This window comes from Stenella coeruleoalba (assembly GCF_951394435.1).
Source record: "Stenella coeruleoalba genome assembly, chromosome: 16".
Lineage (NCBI taxonomy): Eukaryota > Metazoa > Chordata > Mammalia > Artiodactyla > Delphinidae > Stenella > Stenella coeruleoalba.
Window position 1 is genome coordinate 62,341,333 of NC_137162.1, and position 24,736 is coordinate 62,366,068.

General features: G+C 51.7%; 1 protein-coding gene across 1 annotated transcript in view; it reads right to left on the minus strand.

Annotated features, from left to right (window-relative positions):
- FAM241B (family with sequence similarity 241 member B) overlaps positions 1-24,736 on the minus strand; it is a 162,843-nt gene that overhangs the window by 10,248 nt on the left and 127,859 nt on the right. The window contains exon 5 of the transcript XR_013824393.1: positions 24,571-24,675. The gene's annotated coding sequence lies outside the window, so the exon portion shown is untranslated. The remainder of the gene's footprint in view (positions 1-24,570; positions 24,676-24,736) is intronic.

A 24,736-nucleotide genomic window follows, 5' to 3' on the forward strand; every position in this document is an offset into this window, starting at 1 on the left:
GCTTGCCCTCACTCTTTGAAGGCTCAGAGGAGTCCCCACTGCCAGCAGGCCCATTCCCGCCCTTTGGGCCACAGAGAGTTTTCTGCAGGGAGGCCCACACCCAGGGCAGGAGGCCTGCAGAGGAGCAGGGAGTGTCCGCATGCCTCTGCTGCTGGGGCCTGCCCGCCACACAGCTGGGACCCCAGCCTGCCCCAGCCCTCCCAGCCCCTCCCCACACCCGGGCCTCAGTTTCCCTTGGAGGAAACTGCTGACTTCCTTTCCTTATGGAGGACTCAACAAGACTGCTTCTGAATATAAATGTTTCAGACATTACATGAAATTCCTAAAAATCTTATATGTTCTGGTATAATGTTATAAGTCATAATTCTAGTTATTATTTTAAAATGTATATCTCAGAAATAACTAAATTTCCTTGTCAATTGCATTATTATGAACTTTCATCAAATCTTTAACCGTGGTCAGTTTTAAGTCTTTTGTTATTTACAGACAGTTCTGGATGTACTCTGAGGCTTTTGCAAAAATGTTCCTATAAAAGGGTTTCATCTTCAAGGAATTCATGGAAAAGACTCTTGACAAGTACAGGCTTCTGGTAACTGACTACACTGCTGAACTGAATGAATAAGCATTTTCAGAACTCTAATGGAAAACTGATGAACTCATAAAAGTGCTAACAAAAGATCAAGATAAAAAAAAATTAATTACATGGGACTGAGTGAACTGATGAGGATGATTATAATTTTTGTGACTTTGTCTGAATAAAAAAAAAAAAAAAAAGAACTGCTTCTGGGAGGGACAGAATCCAACCAAAAGAGGTGGGAGAAGGATTCCTAAGCCTTCTGCTGAAACTTCCTTTCTTCTGGAGGGCAAAGTTGATTTTATTTTTTGAAAAACCAAGACCAAAACCCAAACCCAACAACCCCGCTCCAAAACAATAAATCCCACTGCTTTCGCTTCTTTAACCAACCCATACTTTCAAACTGTGCGGTGTACAGTAGGACTGTTATTGACATCTCATCGTGATCCTCATTACTGCCACCATCAGCCCCTGAAGCGCTGCTCAGGACTCAGGCGAGGGGCCTGGGGTAAACTGCACAGGATGCTCCTGGCTCAGGGGAACAGATACAGTCTCTGTCTCTGTCTCAAGTACTGTCAGCTGTGGAGTTTGTTAAACAACCTACTGCCAGACCCTACCCACGGGGATTCACATCAGGGTTTGGGGAAGGAGGTCAGCTTTGGTGTGTTTTAAAGTTCCGCCGGTGCCACTATGCAGCCTGCCCATCACCAGTCCAGGGACAGGCCTTTGAGGGTGTGCAGACATGAGAGAAGGAGGGGAGAGTCACTTAAAAAAGTTTAGTTACTATAGAACTTTTATCCCTATTTTGCTCCAAAAGGAGACACTCAGGCAGCTACAGAGGCACACAGATAGACACACATTATATAGCAAAGCAGCAGGACAGAAGAGAGAGAAAGAAAAGCAAGGGCAGGGTGATAAAACAGAGCTGAGACTGGAGCTTATGCAAAACCTTCTGCCCGAAGGACTCTGCTCTGCCGTGGGGTGAACACCAGATTTGGGGCTAAGCTTCCTAGAGGACAGTTCAATGTCCAAGAGACAAGACCCAACTCATCCCTCCTGGAAGCCCAAACATTCTGGAAGCCAAGGCTGGACAGGGACTTTCTAAGGGTCCTCATCACCAAGGCCTGCTGTATCAAAAGGCATTCTCAGCTCCATTCTTACAACAAAGATGGTAATGTGAGCTGATGCCAAGTCAGTTCGGTAAATGCCACCTCTGTGGGAGCTGAATCAGACTGAACTAAACAGGTCCCTAGCCCTGGCCTATGTGACCTGCCTCAGCTGACAGTGAAATATGGTACTCTATACAGATTGTATACACATGTGGCTCTGAATGCCAGCTCTGGGGCCAGACTGCCTGGGTTCAAGACCTGGCTCTGCTACTTACTAGCTGTGTGACCTTGGGAAAGTTATGCACCTTCTCTGGGCCTCTGCATTCTCTTCCGTAAGAAGGGAAGAGTAAAAGTATAACCACTTCATAGGATTATTGTGAGAATTAACCGAATTAATAGATGTAAAGCTCTTTGGATACTGCTTAATAAATATTAGCTATTAATAAAAGTTGTAGACATGATACAGCCTCATTTTATCTCCGCCACTGATGAGGGACGTGGTAATGGTTACAGTTGCTATTAACTGAATCTTGCACCAACTCTGTGAGGAGGATGTTATCCCCATTTTGCAAATCAGGACACCGAGACTCAGGTAACACAACTATTTAGCAGCAGAGGTGCTGTGGGCTTGCCCACTTTACTGTTTTGCCCCAACCAAAAACATGCCAGGCAGCCTGGGCAGGTGAAGACAAAGCTCCTGACACTTGGGAGTAGGGGATGGGAGGGGACGGATGCTCCTAGCTGCTCTGTACAGGTGGGCACACATCACACTGAGCTATCCCCACTCTCAGCCAGGACCAGGGGTTGCAGCTCTGACTGAAGAGGAGTTAATCAGTTCATCCTCTACTGATTGCTGTGAAACACCCAGCTCCAGGGCACACCCCCTGAGCAAATGCTGAGCAGACAGCTGGGTCTGGGTTGAGGGCAGTGGGCGGAGGACAGCTGACTGAGACGGCTTCACTGGCCTCCAGCAGTAGGACCTTAAATCAGCAACTAATTGCTGAGGGCTGCCTACTTTGTGCAAAGCCCCAGGCAAGACTCAGTCAAGGACTCAGAGACCAGTGACCTCCTATCCCTGCCACTGGGTTGTATGAGGTCAAATGGAGAGACGAGACGTTTAAAGGCAATGGAGAGGAGGGCACACTGCACAATGTGTTTGAAACTGAGCCGTGGTCGGCAGATAGATTTTTATCTGGTGCATTGACTCTAATAGACTGGGAGTGGCAGCCTGGAGAGCTGTGTCGAGAAAGATTCTGAGGCCTAGGTAGACTCATGGGGCATGGGCTGAGTGATTAGTAATGCCTGCCGTGGTTCTCGGGTAAGAAAAGTCAGCACGTGTCCTGTCTATTTTCCTTCTCTGAGCTAGATGCTTGGCACGGCCAGGCAGTTCTTCAGGAAGTCGGAGCAGGGAGAGGGCCTATTTGGGGTCGGGGTGGTTTGGGAAGACTTTCCAGAGGGCACTGGGGCAAGTCTGGAATGATCAGGAATAAGGGGAAAAGGCATCTTTCTGAGGGTGTCAAATTGTGAAACTGTGCATAAGGCAGATGGCATACTGCTTCAGATGCTTTTGACTTTTTCCCACCATCTTCTTACGAGGGCTGGCTACTTAATGAGGTCCTTAGTCTGGTTTGGAGCTACTTGCTAAGTTTAAGGCCTTTGGAGAAGCAATAAAACTTTAACAGCTCTCCCTAGTTTTATCTACGGTAAATATTGCTCTGTATTTTAAAAAATTAATTAGAGTCAGGAAATAGCTCTTTATCTTGAACCTCAACTCTTGCTAGTTGGGTAGCAGTTTCCTGGAACAGTGTTGAAAAGGATTCCGAAGCTGTATGTAAGCTCAATGTGAAAGTGTGCGGCAATCGATTAATAATGTCTGCTGAGGGCAAGAAGTGGAGAGTGGAGTGTATACTTGCCTTGTCTTGGCCACCACTTGGCCAGACAATTACTACTGTCCAGAAAGGAGAAGGTGTGGTGTGGAGGAGAGGTGACTGATGGAGACAGGGGTCCTACCTCCAGCTACTCTGATACCTGGTGTGCAGCTTTGCACCTGTTTTCTCATCAGTAGAGTGAGGGGACTGGACTCAAGGGTCTCTGAGGATCTTCCCTCTATTAATTCCCCATAGGACTAGTCATTTACTCATAGTGTGGAAAGAGGAGTAGTATTAGGATTGACTCAGTGGAGCGCTGGCTGCATCTGAGGGCATCTGGAACTAAGCTCTGTCCATTAACTGAGGTCCAGGCAGCTGTGATGTACACAGGACACTCTACACAGGCCCACACCCCACCATTCACACACTCTCCCTTTAAGAACCTGCTCCTGTCCTCAATCCTAGAGGACCCCATCCAGAGCCCCAATCTCTCAGCCACTGCTCTGATCTCTCCTCCAAATGCTCCTGGAAAGAGCGCAGTAGGGGGCTCCTGTACACACTCTATAAATGTAAAACATTCCCGTTACAATGGTTGCTATTGTTATTTTTAGGGATGAGGGAGTCTGCCTGGGGTTCCCTCAACATTTTAGCTTGGAAGTTTCAACCACTTCCTCGCCCAGGGGTTTCTTGGGGTGGAAAATGCCCTCAACACCCAAAGGACTGGATCACAGATAGTGAGATGGAGGTACAGTGACATCAGTTTTCTCAGCTATAAAATGGGGTAATGAGAGTATCAATCCTTAGGGAAGTCGTGAGGAGTGAAAGAGATAATACACGTAGCACTGGGCCATTGTGCATACCCTATAAATGCGGGACACTCCTATTACAGCTGCTGTTACTCTTGCTGTTGGGGATGGGGAGTCTGCCTGGCATCCCTCAGCGTCCACCCTGAAGGAGGCTGCTGACACCCCTTGCTCCCCCTTGGCCTGCAAAATGGATCTGGCAAGTTTAAATTCCACCCTCTTCTCTATCACCGCACACCGTCTGCCCAGCCCTACGTGCCATCTGATTTCCTCCATTTGGGCCATTCCAGTTTCTTTTTTTACAGCAAGCAAATCAAGTAACAGGCAGCTGGAGCGCTCATTAAGGGTTCCAGACCAGGAGAGAGGCGCTGATGGGGGAACAGCTGGAGCTGAGGCCTGGAAGCCACACTCCCAGCTCCCCTGAGCTGGCTTCCTGCCCCCATGCTCCTCTCCTGGCACTGACCCACCCCTCCCAGTGGCTCAGCCACTCAGATCTGGGCCTGTGCTCACATCAGTCCCAGCTCACCTCATTCCAGCCTCTTCTCCCTACTGGGTACCCTCAGCCTGGCCTGCCAGCTCCCTCTTCCTCCTGTCTCACAGTCACAGCCTCTGCCCCCAGCATGCTGCTTTCCCCACTGGGATGAGTGGGGTGCATGTGCCCCTGGATTCCTGCCTCCAGGCCTTTGCCCGGGCTGTGTGCCTCCCCAGGATCGCTCTGCCCGATGCCCTGCCTCCATCCTTCAGGGAGTGGCCCCGGGCTCACCTGCTCCGGGACGCACTGCCTGCCCCGGGTCCCCGGGAGCTCCCCAGACCTTTACAGAGAAGGAATCTGAGGTGCAGGTGCAGGGCACAGCTTACCTAAGGCCACACGGCTGGCAAAGCCCAGCTGGAATCCTGGCACATGGGGTGCCTTTGTGCCCTTCGCAGGCACGAACCCTCTGCATGTCCACTTCACAGAATCATTCTGCAACAAAACCATTCCCCCTCTCTCCTCTGCCAGGCCTTCTCACCCGGGGGTTTCCACTGGTCCCAGTTCTCACTTCTCTCCTCACCCTTCCTCACCTTTGCCCTTTGCTCTGATCTGGGAGAACAGACCTAGGACAGGAAAGGGTGGAGGAAGGGCCTCCAGTTGCTCCTGAACACCTTTGATGGCCCAGAAGCTGCCTGCTCCTAGCACAGCGTCATCCCGTGGACCTTTCTGCGGTGACGTGCATGTTCTATGGCTGCGCTGGTGGCCACTAGCTACAGGTACCTTTGAAAGATGGCTAATGTGACCAAGTAACTACATTTTAGATTTTATTTAAGTTAAATATAATGAGTGACATGTGACTAATGGTTACCGTACTGGACAGGGCAGACCTTAGAGTGTCCCTTCCGGAGCCACTGGACTGAAGGCTCCGTCCAGGGGAGGCCTCCTGGGGTTATCACCATACAGACTAGACCACCTGCCCCCTCTACCCACAGGACCGCTCCCTCCCTCTGGTCCCAACGCCCTCTGCTACTGATCTCAGGTCCCACCACTGTGGCTGCCATTTCCATTCATTCCCCTGTCTCCACTAGTGCCCCTGACCAGGTCACAGTCCCCTCTGGCTGCACTAGCCTCTCGTTTGGCCTCCCTGCTCTGCCCTGCTCTTCCACCCATTCTGTGTACGTCGCTGCCTTCCTCAAGACCCTTCCACGGCTCTCCAGTGCTCTTACAAAGAATGAACCGTCTCTAAGGCCCCTCTTGACCTAGGCTGCCTGTCTCTCTCCAGCCATATCTTCCACCACTCAGTTCCCCAAGGCAAACCCCTCCCTCTGGCTTTTGGCTTCCAGAAGTTATTCCCTTTGCCCTGTACTCATCCCCATTTGCCTGGAGAACTCCTATTCACCCTTTAAGTCTCCACTTGAAAATCACTTTCCCAGGAAGCCCCTGCCATCGGGTAGCTGCATGGTAATCCATTCCCCAGATCTCCTCTGCTTCCATTATCGTAGCTTTTTTCACACGACATGGTCACTGCCCATTCTCTTCTCTGTGTCCTATTTGCCTGTAAGTTCCAAAGAGCAGAAGTGTGCCCCCACAATGCCTGACCCACAGCTGGCTCTCAGGTTCAATTGCCGAATGAGTGGATGAGGATGAACAAAGGAAGGTGGCGGGCAGAGTGGGGAGGGCACTGGAGGCGGGGTCACTGGAAGCTTAGGTTCCAGTCCTGGATCTTGCCACATGACTCTGGGTAACCTACTGCCCCTCTCTGGGCCTTAGTTTCCCCATCTGTAAAATGGGGGTCTAGAAGTCAGTAGGAATTTGGAGAGGAGGACTCAGCCTGGCAGATAATAACACTGTCAGCCCCAAGGCCCTGAGAGTATGATGCTTGGCCTGGCTAAGTCTTAAGCAGAGGAAGCCAAGATCTGGGAAAGGGCTGGGCATGCCCTGGCCAGCAGGAGGGGCCAGGAAGGGGAGAGGATGCAGAGAGGAACTGAGCGGAACATCCAGGGTCAGATGTTTGTCCCTCAGCAGCCAGGGCCCCAGGGATCCCTGGGGCAGCCCTCACTGTCCTGACACCCTCCCCACCATCCAGCAGTCCCATGTGCACTGTCAACTAGCCGGCAAAGGCTGCCTGCTGGCACTGCTGAGTCCAGACGCTTCCCTCGGAGTCCCGGGGGACATTGGGTGGCCTGACAGAGCCCTCCAGCTTCCCTGAGGCCCGGTGGGGCATGGGAATGAGCTGAAAGTAGCAGTCATGGGTGCGCCTCTGGCATCAGTAAACTTGTCCTATGACCACCCTGCCTGCTCTGGCCCTCTGACCTCACTCTCCGTGATCACCCTGGAGAGCTACTTTGGCAAGGAGCAGCCTTTGCCTGGTGGAGGCACCCAAGAAGAGCCTGGCTGTGGGGAACTGGTGCACCATCGGCACCCACTGCAGTTAGTGCTGGGCTCTGATGCTTGCTGTCATCACCACCGCTTCGATGGTAGATTGGAACTCAGAGGGGTTAGGGTATTTACCCCAAGTTGCACAGCTTCAGTAGCAGAGTGGGGACAGAAACCAGGCCTGCTGGGCTCCACCTCCTGCTTTTCACTGTCCCATACCACCTCCTACTAAGTCAGAGGTCCCCTCCCAGCTCTTCCCCTCGGAAACCGTCCACGGCCAGCCTGTTCCAAGAGTTCTCAGACTGCTGTGGCCTTTACCTGTGGGTCCTCCCCTTCATCCGGGCCCTGGATCCCTGTGCTGTCCAGATTCTCAGAAGTCACCAGGCCTCACGGTCTCCTGGCCCAGCCTTTACTCTGGTGGCACTAATGAGACCGTATGTCCCTACTTCCTGTGGTCTTTTCATGAAGTCCCGAGATTGCCCTGGCTAAGAGACACTAGTGGGTTCACATTTGGGTTCAAGGACATTTTGGAAATGGGAGAAAGCTCAGCATCCTTTTCCCAGAAAGACACACCGACACAAAATGTTGGGGACCATTCCAGGGAACCAGGGACAAGAAACCCAGCTTCAGAACAAGAGGGTAAGCGCTTATTCATGCCCAAGGACAGCAGAACCAGAACGACCAACACCTGGGCCCTAGCGTTCTGGGCAGGGACCAGGACACCACCCCTTGCAAGGACTGCCTCCCTGTCCCCCTCAGCCCCTTGGATAACTCACTCCCTCTCTCTTCCCAAAGGAACATGGCAATAAAAGGCAGCACTGATCGTCGAGGGATAGATGGGGAGGGCCGCGGGGGCCCAGCAAGCCTCGCCCCCGGCCATCGGGCTCAAGTCCCACCGCGTGGGCGCTGGGCGGCTCTCTCAACACCCTGGCGGGGTGCCGGGAGGGAGAAGTGGCGCCTGGCCGCCTTTGCGCGCCTCCGCGCCTTGCCTTCCATCACCTGCCCCGCGCGCTCAGGGCGATTCCGGCGCGGAACGCGGGAGACGCCTGCCAGAGGCTGGAGCTGACGGGTCCCGCGCTAGCCGCCCGGGTCTTCCTGGCACCCTGCAGGACGGCGTCCATCCCTGCCCCCACCCCTCCCGCAGACAACTGGTGCGAGGCCGGGGCGCACGACGCGGCGTAAAGAGCAAGAGCCCACGGGCACTGGCTGGTTCAGAGTTTGGAGGCTGCGCGAGGGGGCGCCGCGGGGAGGGATAAAAGGCAGCAACAAAGAGCACAGACCTCATCCAGCAGTTGGTTGACTCGTCCCAAAATAGCCGGCTCCATTTGCTGCTCCCCACGGTCTGCTTCCAGGCGCTGCACCCGGGCCTGCAGCTCGGCTGTCCGAAAGTGGGCGAGCAGGCTGAGCGCCAGCGAGCAGAGAGCCAGCACCAGTAGCCCGCACGACCCCGGGCTCGGCAGCCGCGCGCAGCGCTCCACCGGCGCCACCGCCAGCGCCACCGTCCCGGGCGTGTCCAGCTCCCCAGGGCCGCGGGCACCGGCGGCTGTCGCTTTGCGGGAGCGCTCTGCTACCATCCCCTCGCGTATTGAGAACCAATAAATAAATAAATAGAATAAATAAAGGCGAGAGCCGCTGTCCAAAGGCGCGATCCAAGCTGCGGGGCAGGGGGAAAGGGCTTGTGTCGCTGGAAAATGTCCCTATCCTTGGCTCCCGGCAAAGAGGATGGAAAAAATAGCAGCTGGAGGGGGAAAGCCGAAAAAACACAACCAGCAGTAATTGGGGTACACCCAGGTAAGAAAAAGAAGTTACTTCGAAGAACGTTCCAAGTCCAGGAAAGTTAGGGGAATTTGGCCGGCTCTCCTTTCCGCCCCGTCTTTCCCTTCAAGTATCTGCAGAGTCCTGGAGTTGGTTCTGCGCCGTCTGTCCTTCTTGGTGTCTCCCGTCTCCCGGGCGAGCCAGTTTCCGTCCCGGGGCGAAGGGGTGCACGTGGAGGGCCCCACGGGCAGAGGTGGGTCGTGGCCGCTGCCGAGGAGCGCTGGGGCCGATTCCGGCGCCTCTGTAACTTGACACACTGGCTGCGGCTGCACGGATCGGATGAGCAATCCGTGCTACTTCCCAAACTAATCTCTCCCGCCCCGCTCCCTTCTCCTCCTCCCCGCTCCTCCTCCACCTCCTGCAGGGCCGACGGCTTGGATTTGTTTATTTATGCAAACTCGCCCGGGGTGGGGGGCGTGGTCTGCAGCGCCCGCTGCCCCCACCCACCGGCCCTGGGAGCCCCTCTCCCGCGCTCCCTGTCCCCTTTGAAGCGACACTTGGGGTTATTTATAGACAGGAAGGGGGTGTGGAGTGGAGCTGGGGCTTCATTTCTCTCCCTTCCTCCGAATTCACACTGAGGGCCCTCTTTGCTTTCCTCATAAGTCATGGGTGCAAGCATCACTTTGCTTTCTAACAAGTTGGCAAAGCCAGCCTTTGGGATCCTCCAAGGAGCCCGGCTGAGTTACTGTCAGGCGTCTAGATGTGTCTTTATCTCCCGAGCAGGACTATCTGAATCCCTTCAGCTGCCATTGGGCATCCCTATCCTGTCTCATCCTCTCTCTTCCTACCCAAACCAGCCCCACCTTGGTCTCCATACCTCCCACGTCCTGCAGCTGCCCCAGCGCCTTGGGTGGGGCTCATTTCTCCAACCGCATTTTTACTCCAGTGTGAAAAGTCAGCCCTCCAGCGGGGTAGCAGAACTGGTGCCCTTGTCTCTCTTTTAGGACCAAGACATAAGGTACAGGTGAATAAAAACTGAGCAGAGGCTTATTCCAGAGTACCCAATGGGCCAGGCAGTCCTGCCGCCTGCCAGTCCTCATGCCTCCTCTTCTTGTCTGCCATCGACCTGAGACCTGTTCCAGCCCTCCGCTGTCAGACCAGCCTGCCCCAAACATCACAGCCATTAAAGGTGAGCAGTTCTCTCCTCTGCTCCCTCCTGCTGTCATTTCCTATGCTCCAGTTGAGAACGCTGCCTGAAGGGCATTTTGTAGCTTCCTCTCTTCTCTTGTCACCTCTCCCATTTTAAGTAACATTTGTATCCCAAGAGACTTTATCTCCTTGCACCTCTTGACATTCCTGCGGATGAGGTGATGGGACGGAGTTTATGGAGAAAGCCTACTTCCCAGGAACAGTGCGGGGGCGGGGTAGGGCATAAAAGGCTGGTCCCTGAAATGGAAAACTGAGGTGGGTAGGGTGACAGGGGTGTTTCTGTGATTCCATTTTATAATAACAGGGTTGCCAATTTCACGTTTTATATATTGACCTGATCAGGCTTAATATATAATCCAGTATCACAGCACACCTCAGAGTGTGGCATATTTAATAGAGTAACATAGCAACATAGTACTTGTATCATAAATAATAAATGTTACAACATTGCCTGCCAGGTCAGTTAGCCACTAGGGAGGACTACAGGGATAGAAAGTGATGCTGCGGAAAGGACTGGTGGCCAGGAGCTCTGGGTCAGCTCCAGCTCTAGCATTTCCTTGACATGGGACATTGGGTAAGCGTGCCTGTTTCCTTACCCTGTGAAGGATATCTCAATTGAGCTGTAGAGAGTAATCCTTGAGAGAACACAGTGGTGTTGATGACCACCAGGGGACGCCAGAGAATTTCTGCACTGAGAGGTACAAGCCCCGGGATCCAGGGACTTTGATTTGGCTCCACCTTCACACACACCCCCACACCCCCGGCAAGGGTAGCGGGAATGGAGGAATTAAACTAGGAGGGTAGTTTCATTCCTTCCTTATTCCACAAGCTGATCTTTTCCCTTTTAAGACTTTGGGACCCTCAGGAATGCTACGGCAGTGAAACCTAAAAGATTTGGGGCTACAGCATCCTCTGTGATTGGGAGCTGAAGGGGGAGGGTGCAGCAGTACTAGCCTGACCCTTGCATCAGAAGTGACATGTCTGGTGGCTTCCCTGCTGGCGCAGTGGTTAAGAGTCCACCTGCCAATGCAGGGGACACGGGTTCGAGCCCTGGTCCGGGAAGATCTCACATGCTGCGGAGCAACTAAGCCCGTGCGCCACAACTCCTGAGCCTGCGCTCTAGAGCCCGCAAGCCACAACTACTGAGCCTGCGTGCCACAACTACTGAAGCCCGTGTGCCTAGAGCCCGTGCTCCGCAACAAGAGAGGCCACCGCAATGAGAAGCCCATGCACCATAAGAAGAGTAGTCCCCGCTCGCTGCAACTAGAGAAAGCCCGCGCGCAGCAACAAAGACCCAACGCAGCCAAAAATAAATAATTAAAATAAATTTATAAAAAAAAAAAAAGAAAGAAATGACATGCCTGAACCCTGAGGCATCCAGGGGGCTCTGGGGTCACAGAAACTCGGGAATTCTCTGTCAATGTTGGATCAATGTTCTGTCAATGTTGGAGTTAACATCTCTAGAAAACAGAATTTCTTGCTTGTAGCAAGAAGATAGACTTTCAGTGCTAACCCAAAGAGCTTGACTTTAATCTGTGGTCATGATTCCACTCCTAGATAAAAACAGATACTCTTGGGTGCCAGAATGGAAAGCTAAGAAAAAATGTCCCTGCACACACAAGCTGTACTGTTCCTAAAGTACTTTCTGTGTTTTTCTGCTTCCACATATTTGCTCATGCTGGTCCCTCTGCCAGTGAAGTCCATCCTTCACTCACCTGTTCTCTGTACCTTAAAATCCTGCCAATTGCTCCAAGTTGAGTCCCTGTGGCTCTAGTGGGGTTGACCCCATACCTGGCTCTAGGGTATGTGAACTAATCTAACCAATTAGCATCTCCATCTCTCCTGGCTACAGTGATTGGGCCCAAGATGGGTATGTGGCCCAGTTCAGGCTAAGGAGAATCAGGCTGGAATGATTGAGAAGGGAATGCTATTTCTTTGCAAAGGGTTTTCTTAAAGAGTAACAACTACCGCAGTGGGCAACTTGCCTGTGTTCTTAAAGGTCCTGCCTGAGAATGAAACCAACACAGGAGGCAAGCAGAGGCGGAGACACTGAGTCATGAAGACAGTATTTGAACCCTTGGATCAAGTCCCGAGTCACTACTCATCTGCCTGTTTGTTTGGCCCTCAGTTCATTCTGCCTGGAACTGCTGTTCTCTTTCCTGTGCATATAGGTTCCTACACAGGCCCCATGGGACTGCATGGTCTGTGAGCACCTGACACTGGGTCTTGTTCCCACCAGGAGCTCAATGGTAGGTGTGGACTGACTGATGGATCAGTGACCTGCACCATCCCTCCCCTCAGTTGCAGGAACACAGAGTTTGGGAGGAGATGTGAACTCTTGTTCGGTCTTTGCTGTATGTCCCCAGTCTCTGCAGCTATGATCATGGCAATGATGGGCTGTGTTGAGTACCGACATGGCACTCAACATGCACCATCGCATCCAATACTCACAGTGGCCCTAGGATATAGGAATTGTTCTCCCCATGGTTCAGATTTTAAAAGCAGGTGCAGAAGTGGTTAAGAATCCACCTGCCAATGCACGGGACATGGGTTTGATCCCTGGTCCAGGAAGATCCCACATGCTGTGGAGCAACTAAGCCCGTGCGCCACAACTATTGAGCCTGCGCTCTAGAGCCCACAAGCCACAACTACTGAGCCCGTGTGCCACAACTACTGAAGCCTGAGCGCCTAGAGCCCGTGCTCTGCAAAGAGAAGCCACCACAATGAGAAGCCCGTGCACTGCAACGAAGAGTAGCCCCCGCTTGCCGTAACTAGAGAAAGCCCGCGCACAGCAACAAAGACCCAACACAGCCAAAAATAAATAAATTAAATTAAATTAAATTTAAAAAGCAGGAGCAGAGAGGCTACACAATTTGCCCAAGATCACACAGCTAGTAAACAGTGGAGCCAGCACCTGAAACCACTCAGAACAGCCTCCAAGTGAGCAGGAAATGGGTTCCAGAGCTGTCCATGAAATGAGGCCAGGTAGGAGATTTGTGCCGAATTATTCTTGAACCACCTGAGACCAGAGGGATGTGAGCTATTTGGAGCCTCCAGCTGTTCCTGCAAGAGGTCATCAGGAGAAAGCTGGGAAGGGTCTGGGAAGTAGAGTGGACAGTTGGGCATGACCTTTGCTAACCACAATATTCCCCAAATCCAACTTTTTAGGGTCAAGTGATTCTATGGACAGGTCCACTAGCCCACCCTACCAGGCATTCTTCTCAGGCTGGGGTAGACAGCTACATCTGTGGATTCCATCTGGAACCAGGTTCATAGGTAGGTCCCTCCCCGACAAGAATCTGGGCTTGGCCAGGTGACTCGTTTTGGCCAACGAGACATTAGCAAGTGTCACACAAGCAGAGGCGTCATAAACACTTGCCACTGGCACTTGCAATCTCCCTTTGAAAGCCAGCCACCATGCTATAAAGAAGCTCGGGATAGACTGTGGGATGATGAGAGGCCACCTAGAGTGGCCCCGTGGGGATGAGAGGCCATCTGGAATGTTCCAACCCCAGCCAAGCTCCCAGCCAAACCTCCACAACACAGCCTCAGGTGTGACCTCAGCTATGTTACTTGGAACAGAAGAATCACTCCACTGAGCACTATCAACTCACAGAATTGTGAGAAATAAGAAATCATCCTGTTTAAGGAACTAAGGCTTGGGGCCATCTGTGATGCTGCTATAGATGCCTGAAATACTGTCCTGGTTACTGCACTCTCTCTCCTAGGCACGGCTGGGGTCCTGACCATTCAGAAGCACGTACACGTTCTTACACACATCTCGACCAAAGCAGATTGTCCACGGGTAAGTCAGCACACACCCGTTCCGGGCACGTGTACGTACGGGTGCACATCCTCATCCACGCACACGCTGGGGGTGGCTTGGAGACAGCCCAGTTGTGCTGTGGGGCAGCTCTGGTCACCCACAGCATTTGCACTCCCCTGCATGTACATCCTTGTACGTGTGTGCAGAAATGTGCATGATCTCATGTACCAAAGCACAGGAGCAGAAAAAGGCAGGTACACACAGTGAGATCCTAGGTTGAGGGAGCTGGGGGGTGGTGGTCACACCCCAACACACGTGCACACAATCATTCATGGCCTGAAACCGTAAGTATCCAAACTCCTCCAAGTGAACAGGGTCCCCCAGCGTTTTCATCAGTGTAGCCTCTGCACTTGGCTCTGCTCTCTACTTAATGAGAGAGTTTGTTTTGGCCCCAGTTAACAAGGCTCCCAGGGCCTCCTGGGCAGGCTGGCCCTCCCCCGCACATCTGCAGCCCCTGTCCCTCGACACCCATCCTCAGCTCTGCAGAGTCACAGCCCGTGAGCTGATTGGCGTGGCTGTGTGGGAAGGAAGTGGGGACTCAGGAAAAGGCATTTCCAAATGTCCTATCTGCAACTCCAAGCAGGGGCCTCGGGCTGGCCCCCAAAACCCCAGTGCACTCTCCTCAGAGACACTGCATGCTACTGTCCTCTAATCTGGGGCAAACTAATTTAATCTCAGAGCCTGTACAAGGGCAAGATTGAGAGCTTGAGACCAAGAGAATGCCTGCCTTGCTCACCTTATTTCTACTGCAGGCCTGGCCTTGGTTCATTCTCTTTGGGATCCCCATCTGGTGCAGGTCAGTACCTCCCAACGCCCAGCACAGGGGCAAAGCCTCTTCAGTGGCTCCCCTTTGCCCTCAGGACAAAGTCCAAATCCTCTGTCCTCCTCAGCCCCTGCCCACCTCTTCAGCAGAAGCCCCCACCCTGTCCCTTTGCACTCCACATTTCAGCCTCAGTGAACCACTGACAATTTCCCCCAAACACCACACTCTTTCTCCCCTCCAGGCTTTTGTACAGGTAGGTTCCCCTGTTTGGCGCGCCCTCCCTGCACCCCTTTATCTGATTAACTCTGCTCATCCTTCAGGTCTCATCCCCCGAGCACCCTCTCTGTCCTGCATTGTAGTTCTTATCCCTGTCGGCCTCCACCATTAGTCTGCCTTGTTCACCACTGTGTCCCCAGCACCAGCACAGGGCTTGGCAAGTGCTCCATAAATATTTGCTGAATGGATGAATGTTTGAGTTATGAAGACCCTTATACATCCCAGTTCTCCTTGCCTTCCCTTGCCCATCAGTTTCTAAATCTTACAAAAAAGGAAGTAGATGCCCAGGTTAATGGAGCTGAGAGAGAACCAGAACTAGAATCCATCCATCCATCCATTCATTCATTTGCTCATTCGCTCATTCATTTGCTCATTCACTCATTCAAACCACCATTTCTTGGGCACCTACACTGTGCTGAGTACTGAGCATACAGAGATAAATACGGTCATCCTGATCTCTAGAAACTCATAGCCTAGGGGAGGGAAAAGACACAGGTCACAGTTAGGATATGATTTAGCCTACACAAGACAGACTAGGATAACAGTGGCTCAAATGAAGTAAGTTACTTCACTCGTGTGAAAGTCTAGGCTTGTCTGTCACCTCAACTCCACAAAGTCACCAGGGGCCCAGGCTCCTTCTATCTTGTTGCTCACTACATGCAGGAGTCAGAAACAGAGCTGAGAAGCAGGGCTGTGATGCCCATGATCATAAAGCCTGGGAGAGAAAGAAGGAACAGGGAGTCTGCAGTGTATGGGAGAGATTATGGTAGGTCCCCAGACCAGGCCTCCTTGGGTGAGGTTTCCCAGTTGGGGCTACTGTGTGGGAGAGTTGGACCTGTTTAGAGGACTGGGCATGGGGCAGGCAGCAGAGCAGAGAAATCCAAAAGGAAGGACAGATCTGAAAGAAACTAAGCAGGTGGAATCTACGGAACGTGATCCCAATTGGATGAAGTGGGTAAGGGTGAGGGAAGAGGTGAACATCCAGCCTGAGCCTCGGGACGATGCCTATGCCACAGACCAAGGGAATGAAAGCCAGGCAGTGCCAGGGGAAGCTGACTGTGAGGTGAGGTGGTGGGGGAGGACAGCACCGAACAGAGCTGTCAGAGGCAGCTGGAGACACGGGTGAGAAGTGCAAAGACCGAACAAGAGTTCACATCTCCTCCCAAACTCTGTGTTCCTGCAACTGAGGGGAGGGATGGTGCAGGTCACTGATCCATCAGTCAGTCCACACCTACCATTGAGCTCCTGGTGGGAACAAGACCCAGTGTCAGGTGCTCACAGACCATGCAGTCCCATGGGGCCTGTGTAGGAACCTATATGCACAGGAAAGAGAACAGCAGTTCCAGGCAGAATGAACTGAGGGCCAAACAAACAGGCAGATGAGTAGTGACTTGGGACTTGGAGAAGGAGAGAAAGGTGGAGACTTAGAGTTGGGTGAAGGTGCAGGATGGCTTCCTGGTAGAGAAGTGAGTACTGAGCAGGGCCCTTGAGCATGGCAAGATCCAGACAGAGGAGAGGACTGGGATAATAGAGCAAAAGTTCCAAACTTTTGTGGTACATCCTTGCCAGAGATGCATCATGTGACCACCTGACCCCCAACAGCCCTAACCATCTGTCCCTTCCATTCCTCTCTTCTCAGGTGGCATGGTCTGGTCATGTTTGGCATACATACCAATACTCCCATTCCCACATCATCAGCAGACATCACTAATCAACTACAGACCACCACTCCTAACACACACACAAAAACACTCTGCTTAGGCTTCTCAAAGCAGGAAGCTATTATCAATCGATTGAGGTTAGCGCTTGGGGTGAAACCATTTTGCTGACTCAGGCTGAGCTAAAACAAAGCACCATCTTTGAAATCCAGAAACGCTGAATCCTGGCCTCTCCATCTGCCTACTGTGTTCCTTTCAGTTAGTGTCTTCACCTCTCTGGATCTCAGCCTCCTGCCTGGGGCAAGAGAATATTAATTCCTACTCAGGGGAGTGCTGAGAGACTCAAACGAGACCATGTGTGCAAGACTCTAGTAAAGCACAAAATCCAAAAGAGATGACGGTGATGGCCACGCTGCAGCCAGACGTCAGAAGCCTCGAGCAAATGCAGCCATTAAGGCCCCATTTGCAGCTTTCTGGAGGAAGAACAATCATTTCAGGAGTGAGAGTGAGACGTAGCCCCTCTGAGCTGTCAGCCCGTGGAAACAGGGCTTGGAATCTGGGCCTCAGCCGAGGGATGGTGGAAGGGCGCCCCAAGCATGTGCTTGGAGAAGAGGCCTAGGACTCAAGCTCTCCCTCACAGGGAGAAATAGGGGGGAAGAGCTGTCAGAAAGGCAGGCAACTGTGGGTTAAGAGACAGATGTTTTTGGTTGCTGACAGATGGGTAATGAAGAGCACAATTAGTTTACTGAAGCAGATCCTTGTTTACCAGCATCTGGGAACTGCAAGTTATGGTGTTGTATCTCTGCGTGCTCTCCTGTCCCCAGCCTTCTGCCCACCCCCATCGCTGTGGAATTCTTTGTCTTGACCACGGAGCTCTGTCTCTAAGCCTCAACTTAGGAGTGGCTCTCCTGGATTGAAGGGGAGAGTATACCCCTTGCTCAGAAGAACCTTTATAAATCCCCCAAGCCTCCACTGGCATATGACTCCTGCAGAAACTGAGCACAGAGAGGTCAGAATGTGGTCCAAGGTCACACAGCATACTAGTGGCAGCGCTGGATCTGGGCCAGGTCTCTTCCCTACCAGGTATGGCACAGCCCCCAGGTTCAAGTTTGGCCCAGTGTCTGGACTGCAGCCGATGGCCAGTAAATCCAGGAGAGGCTTTGCCCTCCCCACAGAGCTTTGCTCCCTCTTGTTCCTTCACCAGCAGTAGCTGTGAAAGCAGAACAGCCTGGAATATTTGTTCCTGTAAACTTCATTACAAAGGCCTTCTTTTTCTTTCTCCTTTTCCTAAAGCCTGTTTCTTTGTTAAGGTTATTTCTAAAGTTGGGAGGGAAATGCCCCGTTTGTCTTTCCTATATGTCCCATCAGGAAATGAGGGCTCTTGCTTTCCCTGAGTGATCCGTTCCTGACGCTAGCTCGCCAGTGACAGTTGGGTCTGCTGTAGATATATTGACCTGAGTCTTCCTTTGGCTTTATATGGCTCTCGGACAACATCTGGAAACAGATGTTTGCTTGGAGATGGAGCAGGGGCAGGAGGCCTGGATCCAAAAGCAAGCCCCGCCCCCCAGAGAAGGGGGGCAGACGTGCTGAGGGCTCCTACAGGCGCAGGCCATGGGCTGCTGCGGGAATTCTGCACACTTGAAGGAACGGCGCCCTCTCTGGGCTAGGCACAGGCTGCTGCTACCCTAATCCCTGCTACCCAGGGATTAGGGTCAGTGCTTCAGAGGTGCTGGACTCTGTCCCCACAGCTCCCCTCTTTGCTCCATCCCATGGCCAAGGACTAGCAGTCCAGCTCCTTGAACATGTCAACTTTCTTGTTTTCCAGAGATGGAAAATTCCTGAAGGGCTGGAGACTTCATCAGATGCAAATTTGTTGAGGTTCCAAATGTGAAGTGCAGGGCTTGGCGCATTATAATCCTCAGGGCGAGAGTGATGATGGTAGGAATGGTAGTGATGGTGGTGGTGGAGGTGGTGGCAGAGATGACAGGGGTGGTCGTGTTAGGTGGGATAGGTCAATGTGGATACACACTAGGTTATACACCTGCTCGCCACGTTTCTCCCAGTTGCCATGTCTGTGCTTGGCACATGACCAATCTGGGCTAATCGTAAGAGCACACATTTCTAGCCATTGTGATTGGCCCAGAAGGTAACCAAGCTGAACCAACCAGGGAACTTCCCTGGGATTTTTCAATCTGAGCTTCAGAGATGAAAATTCTTTTGCTTTTGGGTCACTGAGCAGCCAGGATGTAAATCCCTGGCTCCCATGGACAGGTGTCTGTCTACAGAAGAAACTTAAATGAACAGCAGAGAGAAGCGGAAATGAGAGATGGAGCATCCTTTTGGTGTTTGAGTCCCTTGGGAACAGTCATCCCTAGGAAGGTCTTGACCTTTCCAGTTAAGCTAGTTGACTTGGGTTTCTGTCACTTGCTACCGAAGGCTTCTGACTGACCCTGAGCAGAAGGTGATCATGGAAGTATAAAGACGATCATGTGAGAGGGAGCCTAACGGTGATAAATGAAAATGAAGGCGGCAAAGACAACATCAATGATGGAGGTGGTTATGGTGATGCAATGGTGCTGCCAAAAATGGAGGTGGTGGTGATGACGGTTCAGATTTGATGGTGACATTGATGGAAATGATATTGGTGATGATGGCAGGAATCATGTAGATCGATCATGATGCTGCTGCTGAAGACGCTGAGGCATTACCGACCTAATCTGGGTACATATCTTAAAAGCACAGGCCCAAAAGACGCAAGAAAGGATTATAAAAAAGGGTGGGAGGAAGAACAAACTCTTCCAGAATGTCAGATGCTGTCCTTTTCCTTAGCTAAATAAGTCCTAGCTGAACCTGGAGAGGAGGGTCCCAGAACGTACCCCATAGAACTTCAGAACCGTGTTGGAACCTTCTGGAATAGAAAGACCCAGGGTCCCCAACCCCATCAGGTCCTTTTGGTCATTGCAAGTGCCTCCAGGGGTTCAGGCAAGAAGAACTTGAGGTGGGACAGCAAACGTAAAAAAGCACTGCGTCTCCTGTCTGACCATTTATACTTTGTTTATATCTGTGACTATTTATTCATCGTGATCTACTTGGTGAAAATGAGTTACTTCTGGAGAATAATAGCAGCTAATTTCTGTTAAGCATTGACTGTGTGCCAGGGGCTGTTCTACGTGTTTTATATACCTCATCTCACATGATGAAATCACCACAGCCATAGGTATTTCTATCCCCCATTAAACAAAAGAGAAAACTCAGGGAGAAGAGGCTATATGAATCACCCAAAGTCACACCATCATAAAGGCAGGGTGGGAAGCCAGGCAGCCTGGTCACCGGGGCCCATCCCCTAACTCGTTACACCCCACTGGGAAATGTGCTCAGGGTGGAACCCCACCTCCAGCAATGCTTCCGATCCAGTGCCCTCCCTGGATGCCTCCTCTTTCACCCCCTTCTACCCAAGAAAGCATTTTCCAGAGACAGGACCTGGGGCCAAATGGGGAGGAAGTGAACTGCTGTGGGTCCCATGGAAGAGGCCACCTGCTGTAGGGAGCTGCCTGGTCCTGCTGCCCCCGCTGGGGAGAGCTGACTGAGGAGAGCTGGGTTACTGGGAAGCGCCTGCCTCTTCCTTGGGGTTCAGTTCCTTTTCCCCAACAGAGGGCTCCTGCCTGCAGTAGTGAGCACACAGCTCTCTGCTTCTGATTCAGGCATAAGACTGTCAGTGTGGCGCTGGGGTCAGACAAACCTGTGTGTAATTCTTACTTCACCACTTTGGGCTGGTAACTACTTCTCTGAGACTTGATTTTCTCCCTTGTAAAGTGCAGATGAGAATTCCTACTTCCCAGGGTTATCGGGAGCATTCAGTGTATAAAGCACACAGCCCAGTGCCCGGGACCCAGTAAGCACTCAACGAATGTCAGCCAGTGGTTTATAACGTTCTCGCTACTGTAATCCCTGGACTTCAGTCCTCTTGGTCATTCTCCTTCTCGTCCATGAGCAAGATCCCTGCTCTGCTACAAGGCAAGGAGAGAGGCCTAGGAGGGAGGAACCCAGGGCTAAAGAAACCCAGATCCGCCTCTAGTACAGGAGGGTCAGCACTGGTATCCTGAGCCGCCTCCCTCCCCCAGAAGTTATAGATCCCTGTGGCTGGGTTTCTAAAAATAAACACATGCCATTTCCACAATGGAAAATTTGCCTTAAGAAAAAAGAAGGAAAGTAAGTAAAACATTCCTTTGTCATCTCCCTTGGCCAAAGAGAACTAAGAAAGATACATGAAGCCTTTTACACAGACATGGGAGGTTCCAGCTCTGGGCTCCACCCTGACGTGGTTCTGGTTTTGTTGGAGGCTCCCAAGGCTTCAGGAGCACCCATCCCAGTGCCCCTGGGAGGCCAAGGGGGGAGGGGGGTGGTTAACAGAGGGAATGTGGTCTTTGGGAGGGGAGTCCCGCTCCCTCCTCTTGGTGGTGCCCCCTGCAGGCAGCCAGCACCACGGGGCCGAGAACCATTATCTACAGCACGCTGCATGTTGGTAACCCCACGCTGAGGATGCGCCAGGTAAAAAGACTGAGTCCGAGGTCACCCAGCAAGTAAATGGCAGAGCCAGGGCCAGAGGGAAGGCTTCAGACTCCTGGCCTGGGAACTCTTCTTCCATACCAGCCACTCTGCCCCGTCAAAAGCACATGCTCCAGAAACTCTGACATGAATTTGTTGTTCTGGGGTGTGGTGAGAAAAGCTGTGAGTCTGGAGTCAGAAGCCATGAGCTTTATCTGCCTGCTGTTTGCCTTCTGAGTAACCCAATAAGTCACTGCACAGCTCCGAGTCTCCCTGGTCTGTTCTGCAGGAAGGAGTACTGAGGCTACCGCATGGGGTTTTGTGGGGTGGGGCATGAACCACCTAGTACATGGAAAGGACTCAAAACATATTTTCAAACTCAAATCACAAGAAACCATCATTGCTTCTCATGGAAAGATTTATGGGTATTAATTAACTTGGCTGTTCTAAATTTTCCTACTATGAGCATATATTCCTTCTCTAACAAGAAAAAAAATTCTGCGTTTAAATAAAACACAAACCCGTTGTCTGTGCTTTTCAACTCCATTTCCTTTCCACCACTATTACCAGGAACTATTACACCCAGGAAAAGAAGAATTGGGATCGGGCCTCTAATATCATGCCACGTAGACAACCACCTACCTGACCTAGTGTCATTTGTTGGGTGGGATCCCCAAAGAGACAGACTTTGAGAAAGAGATTTGCATGCAGGGGGTATACTGGGGAACCAGGGCAGTGGGACAGGGCAGAGGAAGAAGTTTAATTGCACGGCAGTAGTAAGGGGTCTCTGTCAACCCCATGGAAAGCCGGGAGTGGGGATGCCCGGCAGAACTGCCCTGAATTGAAGGAGGATTGGTCTCTGTACCTCCATTCTCCCTCCAGTCCTGGGATACAGGCTACCCCCCAGGGAGGGAGTATGATCTTGGGTGACGCTGTTCCCTTTAGCCAAGTGTGAGCCATCAGCAGCAACGCCCCTGTGGCTGGGGAGCCAGTGCCTCTGTCCTGGAGGGGATCTGGGTGCTGCATCCCAGCATCCACTGCACCAAGGTTAAAAGCTAACCCTGCAGAAGGCAGACTCTTGATGAAAAGACGCCAGTCCTTCTCTGAACTGTCAACTAAGCACACACCTGACTCCTTGCCATCACCTACGTGGCCACCAAGACAGGGAAATTCAAGAATCAGGCATTTCATGGAACTTCCCTGGCAGTCCAGTGGTTAGGACTTTGCCTTCCAATGTCGGGGGTGTGGGTTCGATCCCTAGTCGCAGAGCTGGGGTCCCACATGCCTTGTGGCCAAAATGCCGAAAACAGAAACAATACTGCAACAAATTCAATAAAGACTTTGAAGATGGTCCTCATCAAAATAAAAAGAATCAGGCATTTCAGTGGTTGCATCTAAGCTCCTCCCTTCTCCTCCACCCCCATCTGAGTCCAGAGCTCCATCCACAGGGTGCCCGGAGGTGCAGCACACAGCTGACCAGCGACAGAATTCTAACCCTCTTGCCAGGCCACAGAACCTTAAAAGAGCTCTGTATGTCGAGCATACTCCCAGATACCCAGGAACACTGGAACTCTAAAGGAAGGTCTGCGAGGCACTCTGAGGGGAGCCACCCTCCACCTTTTATCTGTCATGACACTCGGAGTAGACAGCCTGTTTACAGCCACTTCCACAGGCTGCCCAGACTTGGAAGCAGCTCAAAAATGTTTAGAATGTTCTGGGTTGCAAGTAATAGAAAGTCTGATTCAGACTGGCTGGAAAAATAAAGTGAAGGTACTGACTCACGTGAGTGAAAAGTCCATAGGCGGGTCTGGCTTCAGGTGATGTTTGATACAGAGTTGCAGCATCACTAAAGACTCAGTTTCTTTCTTCCTTCCCTCCCTCCCTCCCTCCCTCCTTCCTTTATCTCTCTCTCTTTCTTTCACTTTCTATTCCTCTCTCTCTCTCCCTCCCTCCCTCCATCCCCCACCCCTGCTTCTTCTGCTATGACACCCTCAGCCTCACTTCCTTTGTGGTCCCAAGATGGCTGCCCACAGCTCCCAGCACTACATCCTTTCTCATTCATATCCTGTCAAAGAGAAAGAGCATCTTACCCTAGCATTGCCAGCAAAAGTCCTGGTAATGAGGTTCATTCTAATTGGACTGGCTCGGGTCATGTGCTCACTCTGGACCAATCCTGGTGGGCAGGAGGAGGGAATGTGCTAACTAGTTTCACCCCTGGTGTGGAGTGAGTGTTGGGTCCACCCTCCTGAATCATTATCCTCACACAAAAAACAGGGTTATGAGGCTTCCCTGGTGGCACAGTGGTTGAGAGTCCGCCTGCTGATGCAGGGGACACAGGTTTGTGCCCCGGTCCGGGAAGATCGCCCATGCCGCGGAGCAGCTGGGCCTGTGAGCCATGGCCGCTGAGCCTGCGCATCCGGAGCCTGTGCTCCGCAACGGGAGAGGCCACACAGTGAGAGGCCCGCGTACCACAAAAACAAAACAAACAAACAAAAAAACAGGGTTATGGGGAAGCGCAACCAGGTCCTGGCAGGCAACCAATAAATGTCCACATGGTTCATGGTGCTGTGGACCCCATAACCTCTTTATCAGTAAAAACACATTTAAATATTTTAATAGCACAAAAAGTTTTGTGATTCCTCATGTAGATGTAGGTGTTTCTAGGACCCTAACTGCGCACCCATGTAGAACGGATTATGGGCTGCTGATAATGTGGTTTTCTCTTTAGTTGTGTGCTGGATACTTGTTTCTGTTACATCTTATGATCTCCTTATGCTCCTCATGGAACCAGCACCCCAGATTTCATTGGGGGAACAATTTGTCCTTTTCACTCTGTGTCCATGTGATTTTGAATGGGACCATGCAACGTAGGTTGACCATGTGATCCAGGATTAGCCAATCAGTGCAGTTGCACCCTCTTGGCTTCAGTGATTGGTTCAGGGATAGACACATGACCCAATCTGTGCCAATGACGGCCAGGTGAAAACATTGTTTTCCATAATTAGGGGAGGAAAAGCTCCTCTTTTCTGCTGAGTTTGAGTCTGGGAGAGTGTAGCCTGGAGCTGACAATGGCCATCTAACCACAAGTTGGAGCTTGATTATGAAGACAACCAGAAAAGAATAGGACCGAGAAATGGACCAAGACTGCTTCCTAGTGACAATCTGAAACCGTGGAACGTGCTGCACCTGAAGCCAGAGCTATCTACGTTGGATTTTTCAGGAACAAGCCCTAATAATTCTCTTTTTGTTCAAGCTCAATGAAATGGGTTTTCCGTCACTGGCACCCCGATGTGTCCTAACAGAGTATGTGTTTGACTTAGCCCCAACCCCACTCACCGTGGACTAAAAGCTCCTGATTCATCTTGAGCAGAACCCAGGCTTTCAACGAGGACACTATTTCCGTGTCAAATGCTTCTGCTCCGGGGTGTCGAAACATGGGGCCTGTTAAGAAGAAAAAACATTTGTCTACAGTGGGTCCAAGTCACAGTGTCAGGCCATCATT